At 42.3% G+C, this 19142-nt stretch overlaps 1 protein-coding gene across 4 annotated transcripts in view; it reads left to right on the forward strand.

Moving 5' to 3' along the window:
• The first annotated feature begins 11311 nt into the window (after nt 1-11311).
• The window catches only part of LOC117227254 (LIM domain only protein 3), a 148918-nt gene continuing 141087 nt past the window's right edge, over nt 11312-19142 (forward strand). Inside the window, exons 1-2 of one of the 4 annotated variants that reach the window (XM_033482350.2) lie at nt 11313-11725; nt 12005-12069. The gene's annotated coding sequence lies outside the window, so the exon portion shown is untranslated. Of the gene's footprint in view, nt 11726-12004; nt 12070-19142 lie in introns of all 4 variants that reach the window. The other 3 variants (XR_004492026.2, XM_033482351.2, XM_033482349.2) reach the window with 3 other exon arrangements.

Raw genomic sequence — 19142 nt, forward strand, 5'->3', positions numbered from 1 at the left:
AAGTTCTTCGAAATGACAAAATCTGTTTCCATTTTCAATGAGTTCCACAAATCCCACCTAAATCCAAGTTTTCTAGTATTCAGTTGTGAAACCATCAGCTATCTGTATTAAACCAAGTACAAAATCTCAAAAAATCACGTTCAGAAATCCGTCAAGAAAATATCGATAGATAAGAATCGGAATTGCTCTATGCAGCCACGGTTACGACGAAATCGTTGTCACCATCAGTTCCACGAATGTCAAACAGGAAATCAGGCAATCATCAGCGTATCTATGCTACGTAGAAGCTAATGCGGCAACCGATAGCGAAGTTTTTATCAATGCTCGTCGGGGAAAGATAATTCGTAGGTGAAAGAAGGGGTCGCGAGACGGAACGACGCGACAGCCGGCGGGGCAAAGGAAAATCGATGTACCTGAGGGACACATTTTCCAAGCAGGTAATCTTCGTCGGCGGACGAGATATTACATTTGAATAAACGTCGCTGTCGATAACCGCGACAGATCGCAAATACGGTATCGATACGCGGCGGACCGGCGCCACGGTAAATATCCCGTGGGAAATGTTTGCTAGTATTGATCATATTCTCATTAATAGTATACATATAGGTTTAGAAGGCGACAGCGGAGGAGGCTCCGTCGTCTATGACAGTCTCCACATCCCGTCAATCCCCGTTCGAACAGTTTCTCAAGTGTTCCCCAGGTTTAATCGACGCCATGGTGCTCGTGGAGGGGAGAATCGGAAGAGAGACGGATAGAGAGCGAGAGCGAGAACGAGAGAGAGAGAGAGAGAGAGAGAGAGAGAGAGAGAGGGAGAAAGTAAAAGAGAGCGAGAGGGAATGTGCGCGAGGGGGAGGAAGTGACGTGAGAGACAGAGACAGAGAGAGAAAAAAAATGTACGTCGAAGGCAGACGCGAGCGTGAAAGGTTCGCGCGTGTGCGGCCACGCGGGGGCAAAAACTCGGGGGCGGCGGGCATTTATCTCGGTGGACGATGATAAAGGGAAACAGAGGTTCGCGGCGTGTTGGAGCGAATAAAACGTAGTCGCGGGTTGCGTCGAATAATGCCTATCACGGAGGGTAAATCGGAATTTACCCCAAACGCGAAGCGGTCGGGTGACCGAGCGAGCGAGCAAACGAACGTGCGACCATATCTTGTTGGGCCCACCCCCTGTGGCCACTCGCCGCGTCCGCCGGTGTTTACCGCAATTATTAAATGTAAACTCATATTTCGTAATTGCCAAATATTGGCGGTCCGATCGGTCGGTCGTGGCCCGATGCATCTCGCGAGGGGATGCTAGTGCTCGCACGTTTTCATCCCTTCTCGCATAACAATCCTTCCCGGCGGCCCTCTGAATGAATTAAACCTCGACGAATCGATAAATGGATTCGCCGTGGCGGCCGATTTCGGACGAACTTTGCCACGTTTCGACGAAGATCCGTGTTTCCTTTGTAAGAACGCGTCGTCGTTCCTTCGGTTTGCCCGTGAATTTTTATACGTATTCGAGCGAACAATCGCGAAGCGCCAGTTTTTCATCGAGAGGGCGCTCGGTTTTAAAGAAGTTAATCGGGCATGCGATTTTCGATAGCCCTAGGGGAGGGCAGGCTCGCCGTTCGTTGACGAGGGTTGTCAACGGCCTGGCGTCAGCTTGTGTAACTATCGGTAATTAATCAGAATCATCCCCGTATATCGTGTCCGTCGGGTGCGGTGAAGGTACCGGGGGGTTGGCGGCGGTGGCGGCAATCGTGGTGTTGGTTGCGAAAGGGTAGTTAACCAGTGACGTCACGCCCGTGGCGACATCTGGTCCGGCACTAACCACCGGACACTGCAGAACGTTGGACACTGGACACTAGTCTGGCCCTAACTCTGGATCAGGATCAAAATTAACCTTGCGATCATGCCTAGCCTCCGCAACGGCAGCTGCTTCTAATTAATTCCGCGTTCGGTATGGTCTACGACCGCTCCTCCATTTAAAGGACGCGGACACAATCAGAACGTAACGACCGATAAAATTACTTTATTAGAAAACCGGCCGGAAAGGATTTTAAACCTAGAGATTCCAGCTTACAAAGATAATAGTATCTTGCTCTTCTGTTAGCAACGAAGCATCTAAGAAATTTTTACACTAGAACTTCCGAACCCTAAATACTACTAATGTGGATTATTTTATGATTAGATAGATGATGGATCTTTATGCAAACTAAAAATAGTTTTAAGAAACCAAGTTTCCTTTTTTCTTAAGTAATTCCAATAAAAACACTTTAATACATCGACGCTCTTAAATTTGTTTACCTTTTTTACTGCTTCAAATTGCACCCATCAATTTTTATTATAAATCCGTAAAATTCACAGTATGTTTGTAACAATGATAAGATTGCATTTTCTCAAACATCGTACAATTTCTATTAGAATAACACGCTCGAACAAAGAAATTTTCATCGGAAAATATATCAAAGAAACATTTTTATAATTTCAGCAACTGTAAAAAAAAGAAGATAAAGAACAAGTAATTTTGATCTGTTTGGTAGTTCTAGCGTTAAAGCTTCAATAATTAATACTTTATTTACCGGAAGCCTCGTTAATGGGCTTTACAATGAGACTGAACAGTGTCCAAGGGGATCTCGATAATTTCCTTTTAAATAATAATGTCAAAAGAACTTGTTACATTAGATTAATCTGAAACAATTTTTTAAGGAAATCTTAACTATTGACATTCGATTTTTAAAGAACTAGCAGAAAACTGTCGGTAGATAAAAATTCTTTACATAAATCGTATCCAAAGTGCGTGGCTACGATAAACAAGAATGTTGAAGTCGAAAAGTATTCACTGTAACGAAGGTTAGTATCTATAAAATGCAAACAGTCAGCATCGTACATCTTAACTTTTCGATTTTTATTTCACTGAATAAATTACTTTGATTTTATGGAGTTGTTGGGGTTACTGAATCTGTAACCAAAGCGTCAAAGGAATCACAGTAAATGGATAGCAAGTTGCTAACAAAACGGTTGACGTAGCTTCTAAAACAATATTCAAAAGTTGCCTGCTGAACACTAAAAATGCTATTTATCCTTCGCCGCATTTTATTCCAACATCAAAGTTCCAGTCAACGTAACAGAAGAGGCTTTCACGTGCTACTTTTTTATTTACATTTAAATAGATCCCCGGCCAGCCGACAGAAAACATTTTTATATCGGCGAACAAATAAAACTATCGAGTCCAAACGTTGCTTTGCGGCGTTTATTATTTTCCTTTTTTTTAATATTTATAATCTCTCGAAAAACGAAAAAGAATCCGAAAATAGTTTCGCATGGTCACTTTTCAAGTGGTTCATCCTTTACTGTTGATTTTTACACGATTCCCAGCCACGATCGTTTTTTACAGCACATACACAAACCGGGGCCCGAAATTCCACGGCACGCACACTTTCGGGACAACAGGGATAGTTTGGCCATGGTCTGCGCTCCGGTGCGTAACGCCAGATTCAAGCACGTTCCTCCATACTCGTGGCTATCAATTGCGGCTAATCCTTTCCCAGGACCGCCGGGAAACTCTTGTCCCGGTTCCCTTTTATACCACTTAGAGGCTCGAGGACTGATTATACGAGGAACCGGGCTGTACAAATTGTCGTTTGCCACGGGATCGTTCGCGCGCCGGACACCGTACCGTATCGGCGCATAATCGGCGATCGTTTACCGCGCGATCGTGATTGCTGTACGGTTTTAAAATGTCGATACGCAACCCCCGTAGCGGACAGTTAAAGTCCGGCCGGGCCGCGGAACCGGTCATGTATATTAGATACCCAATTCCAGCGGTAATCCAGCCATAAATATCTTTGAATTATATTTTCCACCGAGCTGGACACCATCACGAACGATTTGTTCTAAAAGGGAGATAGAGAGGGTGAGGAAAGTGGACATTGGTAGGAAAAGAGAGGGCGAGCCGACGCGGCGAGAGAGACGGGAAGCCAGGCTTTATTTAGCCGTTAATCGCTCAATTAAACTGGATCGCTCGAATTAGCTTTTAATCCCGGATGCGGCGGCAGCGCGGTGCGTGGTATTTGAAAAAATCGAAATGAAATTTTCAGAACAAATCCTTCCTCTTTTTTTCTCTCTTTCTCTCTCTCTCTCTCTCTCTCTCTCCCTCTCTCACTCTCTCCTCCGCCCCTGACCATACATTTTCTATTCGGTTTACAGTTCCCCGTTCGCGCCGTTATTACCTCGCGCCGTATTACCGTTTAATTAATATCTGACCGGCCGGGCCTTCCCACGAAATCGAGTCAAAAGTTATATATTTGCGTAATCAATGAGCCGTATTACTCGTCTTCCACAAACAGTAAATAACAAACTGGTGATTGTTAAATTAAGTGCTCCATCATATTTTATGTTGTTGACAATCGATTGGTTCAGAAGTTTGTTTTTCCTGGATAAACTCTCCTTGGATAATTTAATAGAAAAATATACAACAATAGTATTATAGTTAATAGTATTGTTATAACAAACTAGTATATAACAAGTAGTTATAACAAATTGTATATAATAAACTAATATTCCTGAATGTATAAGCAAACATTTTGAAGTTTTTGGTTATGGTACTGTATACATTTTTCACAGTGGCGGAACCCAAACGAGATTCACGTCTTCCCATAAACGTTTTTGGGTTAAATTTTAAAGGATCGATTGTGAATTAATTTAATCGATCCGAGGTCTTCGTTAGTCTCTTTTTCTATCATTAAATTTTAAACGTCCTTTTAATTCTGACTCATCAAGTTCTAGTACACTTTCGACTCTGTTTCTTATTAAATTGATTGCATCTAAATATTAAACTGATTCCGGCCATAGATTCTGTTCAAAATCGTGCAGAATTTCTGCGACTTCATGACTGATAGGTTCGCCGTCTATTTTATTTTGTGCTAGAACGAAACCGTGTTGTAGGAATGCCGTGTTGGACGGGGATTTCCCCAATTATCGAACCGTGTTAGAGCGAAACCGTGTTTCAAAAGTATTGCGCTGAATGCAGAAAACCTGTGTATCGACTCCATCCATCAATTGACGCGCATATTGCATAATGGTCTCATATTGACGTGACTTAAAAAAAAATATGAAATTTATATAAATTTGACATTATGTTATTACCGTATTCTATTGGTCGTAAGAGAACACTCTTTCTTGCAAAATGCGTCTACCGAATCGTCATATGAAACCTAATGGAACAATCTAGTTAGTGAAAAAGATTCAGAGAGGTCTTCGTTACGGATTGACTATCATATAAATAACAATGGATACGCTTACGGGCTCTAACAGAGATAAAATTGGAGCTAACGCTACGCAAACATTTGCTTCGCCGTTGCTGTTACGCTTTCGATTGGTAGTGTATGTAATGTTACAGCAAATTCGGAAATAAAAGGGAGAAAATACTTTGAAGAGCGAACGGTTAATATCATATCTTGCACAGGAAGATATAAAAAATTTTACAACGAAATTCAATAGACTGTTTCAACGGTAAATTCCTGATAAATAGACGAACAAAAGTAGATGAATGCACAGCTGCGCCGGAAAATAGCAAAGCGTTGTCAATATTTATCCTCGAATCGGGTATTTGGCGCACGCAAAGAACGGTTCCGGGATGTTTTTAGGGGAGGGGGGGGGGAAGTATCGACGTACCGATCCGGTTCGCGTTCTGACGCGATCCATGTAAAACGAGCGTTCTCTTTTTAAGAACCCGGCCGAATCCGAAATTCTCTCTTCCGGAATCGTTGGTGTTGCAGCCGGTCGTGCCGCTCGCACGCGAGCACACAGCGGAGCGCAGCGCCGGGGCTAATCTAATACCATTTACATCGCGGGATCGGTGCCGAGATTGACGTACACGGAAATAAATCCAGACGCGGGCTAACGCGTGCAGCGGGCTCGTGTAAATCCGTGCTTTCCTCCCCGAACAAATCGAACACCGATCGATGTAAATGAATTCCGCTCTAATTGCAATTATATGCCGCGAGTGCGCGCGTAAATGCACGCCGGGTGCGCGATATATGACGCGTCACTCACGCCGGACCCGTGCGTCATTGCGAATTTATGAAACACCGATCAGCCGGATTTGAATCCGCGACTTGTGCCGCGCGTGTCACAATTGCAATCAATAGTTGACGTTATACAGAACGATCAGCGCCGAGACGACGGCCCATTACGTATTTACGTCCCGTCGTCTGCCCGTTATAGACGTATCCGGAGATGCAAGCGCGCCGCGATTTAATAACACCTAATGAATCATATCCGACCGCCCTAAATCCGCGAACGGCGACCGTTTCGCGCCCGTAACTGCCGGGTCAATTATCCGTCCCGTTCGAATCGTCTGTCCCGCGGTCGCCCGTCCTGTCGGCCAGAAGATGAAACGCTCAAAGGCCACGCGGCATCCAGCCCCCGAAAACGAACACAGACGAATAACTAAATTACATTTATTCAGCGTGAACGGCAATCAATAATAAATCACGTTACGCCGTCCTAGCTCGAGTGCCATTCTCCAAGGGTAAATCATTAAAACGGTGGTAGCCGGGGCACGCCAATCAGCAGGCACATCGTGCAAATACGTGATGGAAATCCTACTCTCTCTCTCCCCACACGCCATACAAACCATCGTATCCCAGCGCAGCATCGGCCGCCGCGCGTACTCTTCCCTGAAATCACACTATCCTCCTAACTGATTCGCTGTTTAGCTAGACCGATTTATTTATCGGTCGGCCGTGATTAGACTTTCGCTTTACCACGGACACGCAACCTCGTCAAACATTTACCGGTCCGGGCTGATTTGTTAACGACCGACTGAGCATCGCCCCGGCCGAAAAACACTTTGCACGACGATACGCCACCGCGACCCTTCCGCTTTCTTTCCTCGCTAATGCCAAATACCCTCCACCTGTTGCTACGAAAGAAAATTATCTTGCCGCGCTCGTTAACCCCTTGCACTACGATTTCTTTCACGGTGCAGTTCATTACCACTTACTCCTCCTCAAACCCTCTTGCCGCAACGCATAATTTCCAGTGTTCGCAGCGTCTGTAGAATTCTGTTTTATTCGGCTTTCTTTTCAACTATTAGGTCTACCGGAAGGTTCTGTCCGATAGTGTCACTTCGAGTCTCAATCCATATGCACATGTTGATTTGAGACATATATGACTATCTCTCTTTATCATTGCATTTACACACATGTACTCTCCTAAATACACTGAAACAAAGATGTCTCATGTCATTATTAAGTGAGACGCGATCGTGAAAACATGGCTACCGATGATAATGCCAGACCACATGCTGCTTTGGCGACTCGTCAGAAAATCGCAGGGCTAGGCTGGGAAATTCTGTCGCATCCACCATACTCCCCAGACCTATCACCCTCCGATTATTACTTGTTTCTCTCTTTGCAAAACTTTTTACAGGAAAAAAAATTCAAAACTGAAGCTGATGTGAACCAAGCACTGGTTGAGTTCTTCGCCTCTAAAAATAAATCATTTTTTAAAAATGGCATTTAGAAGTTGCCATCACGCTGGCAAGAAGTCATAAGTAACGATGGAAAGTATATTCTACAATAAATATTATTAAATGTATGAAAATTGTGTTATATTTCAATTCAAAAACCGACAGAACATTCCGGTAGACCTAATATATTAACCATTTAGGTACGGCTGAATTCTGCGCGAGGCTATTTCCCTGGACGGCAGATTCTGATATGTACTGCACAGAATCTGATGTTGTATATTCCGTGTGTATATTGTTGACACTGCTGTAAATCGACGTGAAGACAAAAAAAAAGTGAAACAATGCATAGGAAGATGATTATTTAATTCAAACGGAGAGCGAGTGAGCCACTATAGTGGCGTCTCGTTCAGAGAGATGATATCCGCGAAAGCCACTATAGTGGCGTGTCGTTCTGAAAGACGATATCCGCGAAAGCCGCTATAGTGGCGCGTCGTGCCTAAGAGTTTAACACTCGGACGACTGACTCTAGTCCATTCTCATCCACAGTACAAGCATTCTTACCAGATTGGTTTTTGATAATTAATTTAGATTTTCACGGGTTTCGTTGACCCATTGCTGTACTATTTTCTTCACAGTTGTTTACAATGTTTATTATCGATTGTAATAATATCTCAGAGGAAAAGGAAAATCGCATGTTCGCTGTGTGCCTGCATTTACTCGAGTGTTTAAATATTGATGACGAGACAACGGAATATAATTCGAACTTTAAACACCGCAATGACATTCATACTTATAAAGTTATTAGTGGAAATCTTAATCACGGGTCGATACTGGTCAAAGTGTTGCAAGGGTATAATATTTTCCCCGATAGACGTGACAATTTTTGTTCCTTTTATGTCTCCGTTTACTTTCACACTTAGTTTCTGATTACAGAAGAATCAAATTCTGTTTCGATTTAGAAATAATGAATAATATTTGATTAGCTTATGGATGAAACATTCGTCTGTCATCGAAATCCAAATTACACTAAGGCTGTGACTACGCGGACGTTTTTTCAGCGTTTCGTATGCCATAATCGATAATCACTTTTGACAAATGACGACAAGTGACGAATGACAAATCACTCTACAATGTTTAATTCACTCTTGAAAGACAAGGTATATTTTAAATCATTAAAAATATTTTCCTTTGAGAATTTAATCGTGTATCAAACCATTAAATACTACAAAAAAAGAGAAAATGATTGTATACCGATGTATACTGATCTTATTTTAATCTGTAAAGTATTCGCAAGCAACTTTAAGGGTTAGAAACCTGGCGGCAGTTAGGTGGCGCATTAGGCCGTGACTACTTAGAGCGTTTGTTTCGGCGTTTTGTACGCCGCGTTTCGTATGTCGTGTTTTCTTTGTTATTCGTCACATAAAATTATCGATCGCGACATACAAAACGTCCGTGTAGTCATGGAATGGAATTTTGTGAATGGAATCACGATTCTTTCGCAGCGAGATAAGCTATCTAGTGAGCATAATACAGTAAATTCTCTGCAATTGTCCCTCAGCTTGTAAACAAAAATGGACGATTTGGGAAGGGGAGGTACGATTATTCGAGCCTCGCAGCTCGTTTTTAAAGTTGCCGATTGTCAACGCCTATAGAAACGAGCCGCAAGGCTCGAATAATCGTATCTCCTCTTCCGAAATTGTCCATTTTTGTTTACAAGCTCAGGGACAATTGGGGAAAATTTACTGCATACTGACGAATATTCGGAAACGAATCAGTTATATCTATTTTAAAACAACAGGAGAACTTCGATGGCTAACGATTGTTTCTAAATATTATAATAATAGTCCAGTCATTGCTTGTTTGTAACAGATTTCCTCGTAATTTTATTAAAACCATCAATCGATGTCAAGCGTGTCATTATCATCCAAGTGCTTCGGTTTCTTGTATTCGATGCCCCTGTGGATATTCATCCCATGATATGAACCGCATAGTCTGACGGTGCGAACTACGTAATTTACATCGTCTTATAGTAACAGAACAATTATAGAAACTTCAAATTTATTGATGTCTTAGCGTGGGTATGTTCGTTGCTTCATCAAATATAGTGGTTTGTTTACGTGTTTTTTAATGTCTGAGGAATATAATTTAAGAATTTAATGCACTAATGAAAGATTTGTTGTCTGTGTATCTTACTAGATTAATTTGTAATACTAGATAATGTTAGAAGTAATGTTAATAACAACACAGTAAGTAGGAATCTGATTAAATTAAACGTTAGGAAACATTTTGACGAATCGGAAGAATGTAATGACGTTCAATAGCAAAGAGTTATTGAAATGTTTGTGAAAGATTTGCGATAAATTGGCATCGCAAAAGTTTCTTATATAATTCATTGTATCGCTCGTGAATATTATTTTAACTACGACCATTTGCAGGTTTTTGCTTTTATGTTAAAATGGACACGTTCACATATGTTTCTTTGACAACACAATATGTTTCATTACCAATACAACTATAGTATCATAAATGTTTTGCAACAAGGGCAGTTGGTATCTTTTTGTAATATTTTATTTTTCTGACTATATTGCAACAGTTCTGAACCAAATAATTCGAAACGTTCCCAAAAATATAAGAGTTTTGTGTTTCCTTTACATAGAGGGGGTGTTCCATTTAACTAGATATAGTCGTAATGTGAATAAGAAACTGTATGGCCTACTTTTAAGAAATTCAAGTTGACCTTGAAATATCTACCATTATATGAATGAAAAAATTGTCAAGTCTACGTAAGCCATCTTTTCATACTGAACAGCTTTCGTATAAATATTTTTATCGCAGCTTCACCCCATTCCGAGATATTTCACTGTACACAGTTAGACGAGACACCCTGTACATATTATCTTGTTCTACGAAACATCGTCTTACAAGAACGCAGCGTCATTCAATAGATAAAGAACTACTTTTAAGTTATTCAAAAAGTAATTCCGTTTTTTCAAGGGAAATAAAAGACGATTGTTGAACATTCAAAGTAAATTTTATTCAGTGATGTATTGACCACTTTGTTTCATAATCTTTAACAATTACGGAATCTACTGACAATTACGGAATCTCATACTCGTGAAGTTCCTAATTTACATTCGAAGGACGATTTAATAAATTTTTCGAGAAAAAGAAAATAATAATAAGTCGCATACTATATGATGGCAGAGTAATAGAACCACAAGGAGAAAAGTTCAACATAAAACGAGACACCGGCTTAGCATTCCAAGAACACATACAGAACAGAATAAAATTGCTCAGAGCAACGAATATATATGACAAATTATAGTTTTCCGATGCGACGTTAAAGAAACCACAGAAGAAGAATAAGAGGAAGCGGAAATAATTCTCCGAACAACTTAATATTTCTAAACGTTCCATCCATCAGATACGTACTTTCCAGAGAAGAAGTTAACGCAGTTCGTGAGCGGAGTAAAAAATTCGTAGAAGAACAGTAGGTAGCAAGAGGAGGTTGAATCGGGTGCAGCGGATCCCGGAGAATCTTCGGTGTCATTAGTTTCCCTTAATTACCCCCGAAGTCCAACCGACGCGCCCTCTCCCCGGCTGCGGGCCGAAGAAGTCAGTTGGCAAGTTCTCGGTGCTCGGACAGGAGAGCGGTTCTCACGCTCGTTAGGAGCTTAAGGAAAAAGCACGTTAGGGGTGGGATTGCGGCGGAACGTGGACACCCACGAAGACGTGCCCCTTTCGGGGATGCCCTATCATCACACCGAGCTTATTCCGCCCCTTAACTTCTGGCCACACCCGCAATCATGCGCAGTTTCCACCCATCGGCCAATGAAAGCTCGCGAGCTTGCAAGCTCTGCTGAGCGGCTTTCGAGCCGAGCCACTCCGGCAAACACCACGTGCCACGCGGCCGAGTTGCACGTGCGTCCGCGGAGCTGTCGAGCTTTTGGGCGTCCCGACGTCCCCGCGAGTCGAGCTTCCAACTCACCCTCGGAAGACGAGCGCCGCTGGGAACGCGTCCGGTCGATTTTGTCCATTGTTCCTTCGCTCGAGACGCTCCCCCACCTTCGCGACCCCCCCTTCCCCCAATTTCACCGTCGATCCGAATCGAACTCCTTTCTTTTTTAATCGCGACGCATAATCGCGCGTACAAAGTTTCGCGAACCGGGACGAAACCAGTCGAGATCTGTGATCCTGTGAACAACCGAAAACTCGACGACCAATTTTTGGGGAAAGCTGTTCTCTCCGTTCCAGAATCACGAGAAACGTAAGTAACCTTTTCTTCGATTTTATTCGCGCCAAGTTTTTCGGGAGTCGTTCGGAGTCAAGTGTTTATCGGTATTTTCGCGGTTGATCGATAATTGAACGTAGACAGTGACGTATAGTGGGTACGTAACAGGCCTGGACGATATTCAACAGTTGGTCTTTCTTTTATCTTCGAAAACTCGACCCTCCGCGCTACCCCTACTTCGAAACCCTCGCAGGCCTGCTCTTACGTCACCCTCGATTCCTGCAGACGTATTACAGGAGATTGTGTGTCTCTTAGGTAAGAGGCTGTCGACAGGTTCCGTTTTAAAGGCAGCGACGATACGAAAGGGGTTGATACAATGAGTACGTAATAGCGAATTGATTCTCCCTCTGCACGTAATTATCCCAATTAGCTCACGAAAATACACTCGCCGTTTCACGGATCGTTCGATTCTAATTGCTCCGAGAATCGCTTGCGGCAATCATTTAATCGATTCGAAGACATAATATCGAATTTATGTTTCTATAAAGTGAAGATCGAATTCGTTTCTTTCAATCGTCAGTATTTTTAACTTGGCATCGTGCTCTTCAAATTTTGTTCGTAATAACAAATCGAATTATACGGTATTCACTGAACTGCCGAAAGATGTCAAAATTATTAGCAGCGTAACGAAAAAATCGTTCGACTCATCAAATCGATGCAGCGATTAACCCTTTGCAGACAGAACGATTTTAACTCGAAATCCAAGTGCATTTTATCGATGTGAAATTGAATTTTGTGAGCCGTGCAACAGTCACATTTGCAACAACTTTTTAAAATATAAACGAATTCGATAATATTCAAATTATTTCGAAAGGTGATACAACAATTTTTAACGGTGCCTTAGATTCGCCGCTCGACTTCCAAAGGGTTAAAATCCTCGAATTCGTCAGAAAAGAAAAACGAAGTAAAAAAGCGAAAATTGGGGAGGAAAAGGTACGAAACAAAGGCGAGACAAACACGTAGGGCAAACACGAGCGAAACATTTATCCGTGTAATTCTTTTCGCGGACTGGCCGCATGCCTGCAGAGGAATCCGCGAGCCGTGGGCAATAGGTGTGGCCATAGGTGTAACATATTTATGTTGTGAACCGGCCGAGTGCGGGCAATAAATAGCGAGCGAGAAAACGGGTGCGGGGGTTTAGGGGTGCGGAGCGGGTGAGCACGGAGCGTAGGGGCAGTTCGTTGAGGTCCGGGGCTAGAACGATTACGCTTTCCATACCCCTCGTCGTTCGACCGAGTCACTGGCACCGCCACTGGCACCACCATCGGCACCACCACCGTATCTACCCCTTTCACCCCCACCTCCCACGGCGAGCCCCCGTGCACCCTATTTCCATCTATCTTTCCCTCCTTCTTTCTCCCTGTCCCGTATCTCGTTTTGTCCCGCGCCGTCCCCGCATCCCGGCTTCGGCTCACCTAAAACCCACCTTCCTACCCCTCGCTGTCCCGTCCCAGTGGACCCTCTATGGTGGCCGAACAACCCCATTCGTTTGTTTCCAGCCACTATGCACGCATATACGGAGGTATGCAATTTTAGTGTTAGGAATGCGCGAATGAACGGACCCGCTTATTCGCAACGGCTCGCGTTCTTTCCTGAGGGACACTTTGCTCTTCCTTCGACCGCCCTTGAAAATCCTCGGTAAGGTTGCGTGTTCCCACGGATACAGGTTACCTTAGTATTATCGCAGAAAGGACGAGCGATGGGCAGATTGTATAATTTATTTGGACGTTTAGTTGTTTCTGTGGCCGTAAGGAAAAACGACAAGTGTCACAATTTCAAACAAGTTTTTGCATTAGAGATGTCTATTAAAAATCTGTGGTAATTGAAACTTTTGTTGAAGTTTCTAGTAAATATCTATCGTAAGTAAAAGCTTCTGTTAAAAATCTATTGTAACTCAAATTTCATTGAGCTCTGTTGAATGTAGAGTTAAATACAGAAAAAAAAGTGTCGGTGTAAATAATTGATACTTTGAAATCTTCGATGGAAATTTGAAAGAGTCGGCGAGCTCTCGACTGCACAGCTGCACGCATACTTCTCGTCAACGACCCTCACGTTCAGTCTGGCAGGAGCTATGCGGGACATCTTAGAGCCAGGCACCCCTCAACATTCCAGCGATCTCGACCAATCGAGAATCGAAGGATGCAGGAACGCCGCTGCGAGTGGGCACGCGTGTCGGCTGTCCGGCAATCCTAATGATGCATATCTCTCCTCAGCCCGTTATGTCTTGAATGTCCTAACGATGCGATATCTGGTGGACGGCTATCGGTTACACAGGCGAATCCACCGAGGCAGGGTGGCGGGCGAACGACGGGGAGAGAAGCACGAAAGCTCGCCGGAATCGGGGTGGCCTGATGGTCGCAATGAGGTTGAGAGCTTGCGGCCGGATGCCAGTCTAACCATGTCTAGCGTACGTTTACTTGCAAGCTCACCAGACGGTTCTACGCGTCCTGGACGTATCGTCAGCATCCGAGCAATGCGGCTCAAGAGTCCGCGTCGCGTCGGCGCTGACGATGCACTCCTCCTGCACTCCTGCCTGCACTCGGCTCCTCCTTCGGATGCGGCCAACTTGGCCGGGGCCAACGGCGCTTGAGAAAATATTCCGTGAGCATGGCTGCGAAGATGGTAGATGCGACGCCGCGGAAACCTGCCAACGATCATCTTTGGCTGGCCGTTTCGTTTTCGCCTAATGCGTACAGTTCTAATATTTTTAACAAATAGACCGATTGGATAGATGAAGATAGCACGCTCGTGTATGTGAGCTACATATGAGCCGTTTATTTTGAAAGTGGCATAAGTCACTTTGTTTTTAAGTCGATATATTTAAGGGTTTGCGTTTTAACATGTTTAAAAATATGGATGCTAACTTTCGAGAAGATTTACTTGTATTTGTTATCTCAGGATACTGATATTTTTCTCGGTATAAATAATTTCGTATAAACATTAAAAAATCACAACTTTTCATTACAGTAAAGTGACTTATGCCACTTTCAAAATAAACGGCTCATATCTGGCATGACGTTGAAAATTTCAAAAATTGTACCCGTATATCCAGACTTTTAATCTTGTCTATATATTGTAGAAAGACGACGCCATACTCTAGAAGGATTCATATTAATTTTGAAAGCAGAATTTGACGTGGATCATTCTACGTAAGCTCTTTCTTCCAAAAGCAACGTTGCACTTTGCTTTTATTTACAGTATTGTCGCAGCAGGTTTCGCTACGTTGCGATGCATTTTGAAGCATTGCTGCCAAGTTTGTGTTCATATACTGAATCAATGCTGACCAAAAATTAATTAAAAATTGGTAAAAATGCACAGTTTGATAAAAGAGTTTTCAAGGAAATGTTACTCTCGTAATAGACGATTGAACTGTTCGAAACGAGAAGCGAAAAAATGTTACATTTCATGTGCACCAGTAGCTCTTTTATACTTTTCAATACTCGAAAATATCTTTCGTTAACGTAGAAACGTTCAGTTCATTTTCCTCAAACCAAATTTATTCGGCGCAGAAAAATTTATCGCTCGCCGAACGGTTAATGATTTCGTACGCTAAAACATATCCCATTTATATGAAATACTACGAGCACGAAGAGCGTGTTCGCTGGGCTGGGATACATTAAATGAAAAATTGTTTCTGTTCTTTCGGTCGGTTTTGTTAAGCGCGGATATCCTCTTCAGCGGTGCGTTTCGAATCGTGAATTCTTTGTTCGGTGAAACGGAAAGCAAAAATGCGCGGCTCGCGGCTACATTTGGCCTGCAAACACGTACACACGGTTCCCGCTAATGAATTTTTTAAGTGTCCTTTTTGCGAAAGCACGCCCGTATTTCGACGGTTTCCCGTGATCCCCGGGCGAGATTCGAGGACACACGCGATGGATAATAGGCGGCCGGCCAACGAAATTTCCTCCCTCGTTGGTGCGTGTACACCTCGCGCATTCCGCAGCCAGATTGCGCAAAAATCGGGCAAAACAAACGCAACTAATTTAACTGCTTTCGAACAATTAATCCGAAGCATTTAATTTAATTGCGCCGCAGCCCGTCGAGACCGGTCAGCGTCAGTTGAAACAACAACCGATGCGAAACCCGGCTGAAATTTTCGACTCGGCGCGCTCGGATTCCAATTCTTTCGTACACAAACAAAAAAAAGATATCCACCCTCGTCCACACGTGTGCGCGGGCACACGCACACGATGGCACCCGCGTTCTCGCACGCTATAAAAATGCGTCACCGTGGACACTGAAAGATGGAAGCTATGAGACAATAGCGGTGGAAAAAATCAACATCGGGGGAGCAACAGAATAGCTCTGAAAAATCGAGTAAGCGACTCCGTGTCATTCATTGTCCCGAAGCAACACGCGCTCACTATGTGTATATATGCTTTCAGCAACGAGAGACACTGTTCGTAGACAAGCTTGTCGTCGTGCTTATTCTCTGAAGACTCATCAATGCGTTCTAATCTACTATTGCACTTAATGCCTTTTCCGGTGTATTAAAAAATGTTGATGAACCCGATGTTCTTCTTTTAACACTAAACGTACCAATCTGATCAGAATGACTACTTTTATACATTTTCTTTTAAAATTATTGGAATAACAAGGATGCTTTCATAGGAAATAGATCTCTTGATTCAAGCATACGTTACAATTTGACTGCGGATTTTGTGCATTCGTGACCAAAATCAGTAGTTTAAATGCAGAACAGAAAAAATGTTTAATAAACCGAAGGTACTGTCGTATTATTTTCATCTGATTAAAATTGTTTAGAAAGGAAATAAATGTATACGTAGTCTATGTATCATGTAATCAGTGCAAACATTTTTTATTTTGATTTTTGTTATATTTGATATTTTTTATTATTTGAATTAAAATTGAGGAGAGCTTAAATAAATCAAATCTTGTCATTCTCATAAAGTCACAGGTATCAGTCACTTATAGTACTCGAGGTGGTACTTAATGTAGTATTTGATATAGTATTCGCGATATAATACTCGATGTTAATAATATAATATAATTCGCAAAGAACAGTGGTGAAAAGACTTTGTCTCCTGTGTTTTACACGTTACAAAATATACAAGAGACGTGAAAATGATGTGTCCATAAAAGTCGCATAAAGTCAGAAGAATTTTAATGATACAAGTGTGAACAATACAAGATTTAAAAACCCATACACCTCGTGAATCCTAACAAAGTTCGACTTATTTAATACTAGAAATTTAATTACTACTAATACTAAGTCCTTAACGAAACTAATGTATATTTTCTTACCACAATACTATTATAATATAAGCGTGAATAAAGAAGTTTATTTTAAAAATTTCATCATAAACACATTTTTATAATATCAGGGATTATAAAAGAAAAATTCTGAAACCAGTCAAAGCGACTGTTTCGTTAGTTCAAGCGTCAATGGGTTGTAATAAAAATTGATTTTCCAGTTAAAGTTCTATTGTGTGTATAGAGCGACACGATTGCAGATAAGTAGATGGTAGAAAAAATATAAATCCACCGATTTTTCCGGGTTCAGTCAGCAGAAGAAAATCGGGGGTCGCGCGGTGGCATTCGGACGAAGGTTCGCGAGTGGAAAGCGAGGCAGTGGGTGGGTGTAATTAATAGCTACCCAGTATAAATCAGAGACAGGTTGGATGCACGTTGGTATGCGCCGTTACCGATGCAGGATTATACCCAGAGGGGCGGTTACCCCACGACCCGCTAATTTTTCAAACGGCCGCCATAATGGTCCTGGCTAATTACTGATTTTTATCTGCGCGAGTCGGTGCCGTGAAAAAAGAGCGGCCAGGGGCGCAGAGAGGGCGAGAGCCTGGATCGGAAAGAGAGAAACGCGAAAGAGAAATAGGATTCGGGTCACAGGTTGTTTTGTATTGCGATTTTACGCGGCTGAAGAATTTTCCGCGATAACCGACGGCCTATTATGACGGCGGTCGCAGGTAGTATTCGAACGGATCGACCGCGTATTTTTAGCGAATTCGTTGTAGCGTGGTCTTTGTGTCTGCGTCAATGGCATCATCCTGTGTAATACAACCAATGTTCGATGATACAGAACCATCGATATACGAGAGGATTGAATTTCTGCAGCTCGTACTTATGGTATTAACGCCTTAAATTGTTATCTGTACAAGGTCTAAATCAATCCGCTTGCGGATCTCGATTGACGTGTCGGGAACGTGAATATATCTGATTCTGATACTGCGAGAATGATCCGACTTATTCTATTCAATTAATACGTTCGCCGATGATCGATCTTAAATTACAAAATATTAACAGGAATTTTAGAATTTTGAGAACAATTTATTTTATTAAAAGAGGATGTGGCAGCGGTTTTAGAAAGCTGAAGTGCGTAAACTTTGAGTAGTTTTAAAAATTTTAGATCACTAAATTAAGAAAAAACAATTTTAAACTGTATAGGGTAGCGGAGTCGGTTACTGCGGGGTCATCAGTTGCTGTGCCTTCGGTTTATTTTCCGGCTTGATTTAAATAACAGAATAAAAACATTTAATATATCTCAATCGATAAATATAAAATTAATTATGCCCGAAAACTAACGAAAGGCACTGCAATTGATCATCCCGCAATAACCGGCTCTACTATTCTAAAGTTCATTAAACTCGAAACTATGTTTTACTTTCCATGCACAAGAGTTTCTACCACGAAGGGGATGAATGACGTCAATTTTCTCTTCGCAATCATGTAAAATCAAGTTTAAAAATTGACTTACACGTCTGGAATTGTATAAGTGAATGAAGGATGAATGAAAGGTGCATGAAAGGAAAATATAAAAACGTATAGAACACGTTTTGGTGAAAATTATTATGCGTTAAGGGGTTAAGGAAGAATATTATTATTTCGGCCTCGCGACTAAGCAATTGGACTTGGTTTACGTAAACCTAACGCTACAATTCTAGCTTAGTCTTTCACTCTCTTGCATCCATTCATTCATCATCCTCATTCTCATTCTTTTCACATATATCTACTAAATAAAGTCCGTTTCTCTTTTCTCTTTAAGGAAGAACATATTTTTTGCGATTGATCTCTGAAAACAGCTTTTTAGTTAGGGTTTCTTCACCTCCGGATTAACCTGTCGAGTGGCGATCTAACAGGTCTATGTCGAATAGAGAACCTCTATAAATGATGCTTTTGCCTCTGATAGCATCGCATTTCACGTATCTCCGCGCAGATAGCTTGATCCACAGAAGACGACTGATGCACACGGGTTGGATCAGACAGATATCTCGAAGTTCCCGGCGTTAATGCTTCTGATTGTTCTTACGGGGAGTGAGGCCGCACGGAAACTTACCGAATCCACGGGAGGATTGTTGCTCGCGGTACCGGGCGTTCCAAGTTGCACCCAGCGAAAGCGTAGATACAGCTAACCAGC

The sequence above is a fragment of the Megalopta genalis genome, chromosome 3 (assembly GCF_051020955.1).
Source record: "Megalopta genalis isolate 19385.01 chromosome 3, iyMegGena1_principal, whole genome shotgun sequence".
Classification (NCBI taxonomy): Eukaryota; Metazoa; Arthropoda; class Insecta; order Hymenoptera; family Halictidae; genus Megalopta; species Megalopta genalis.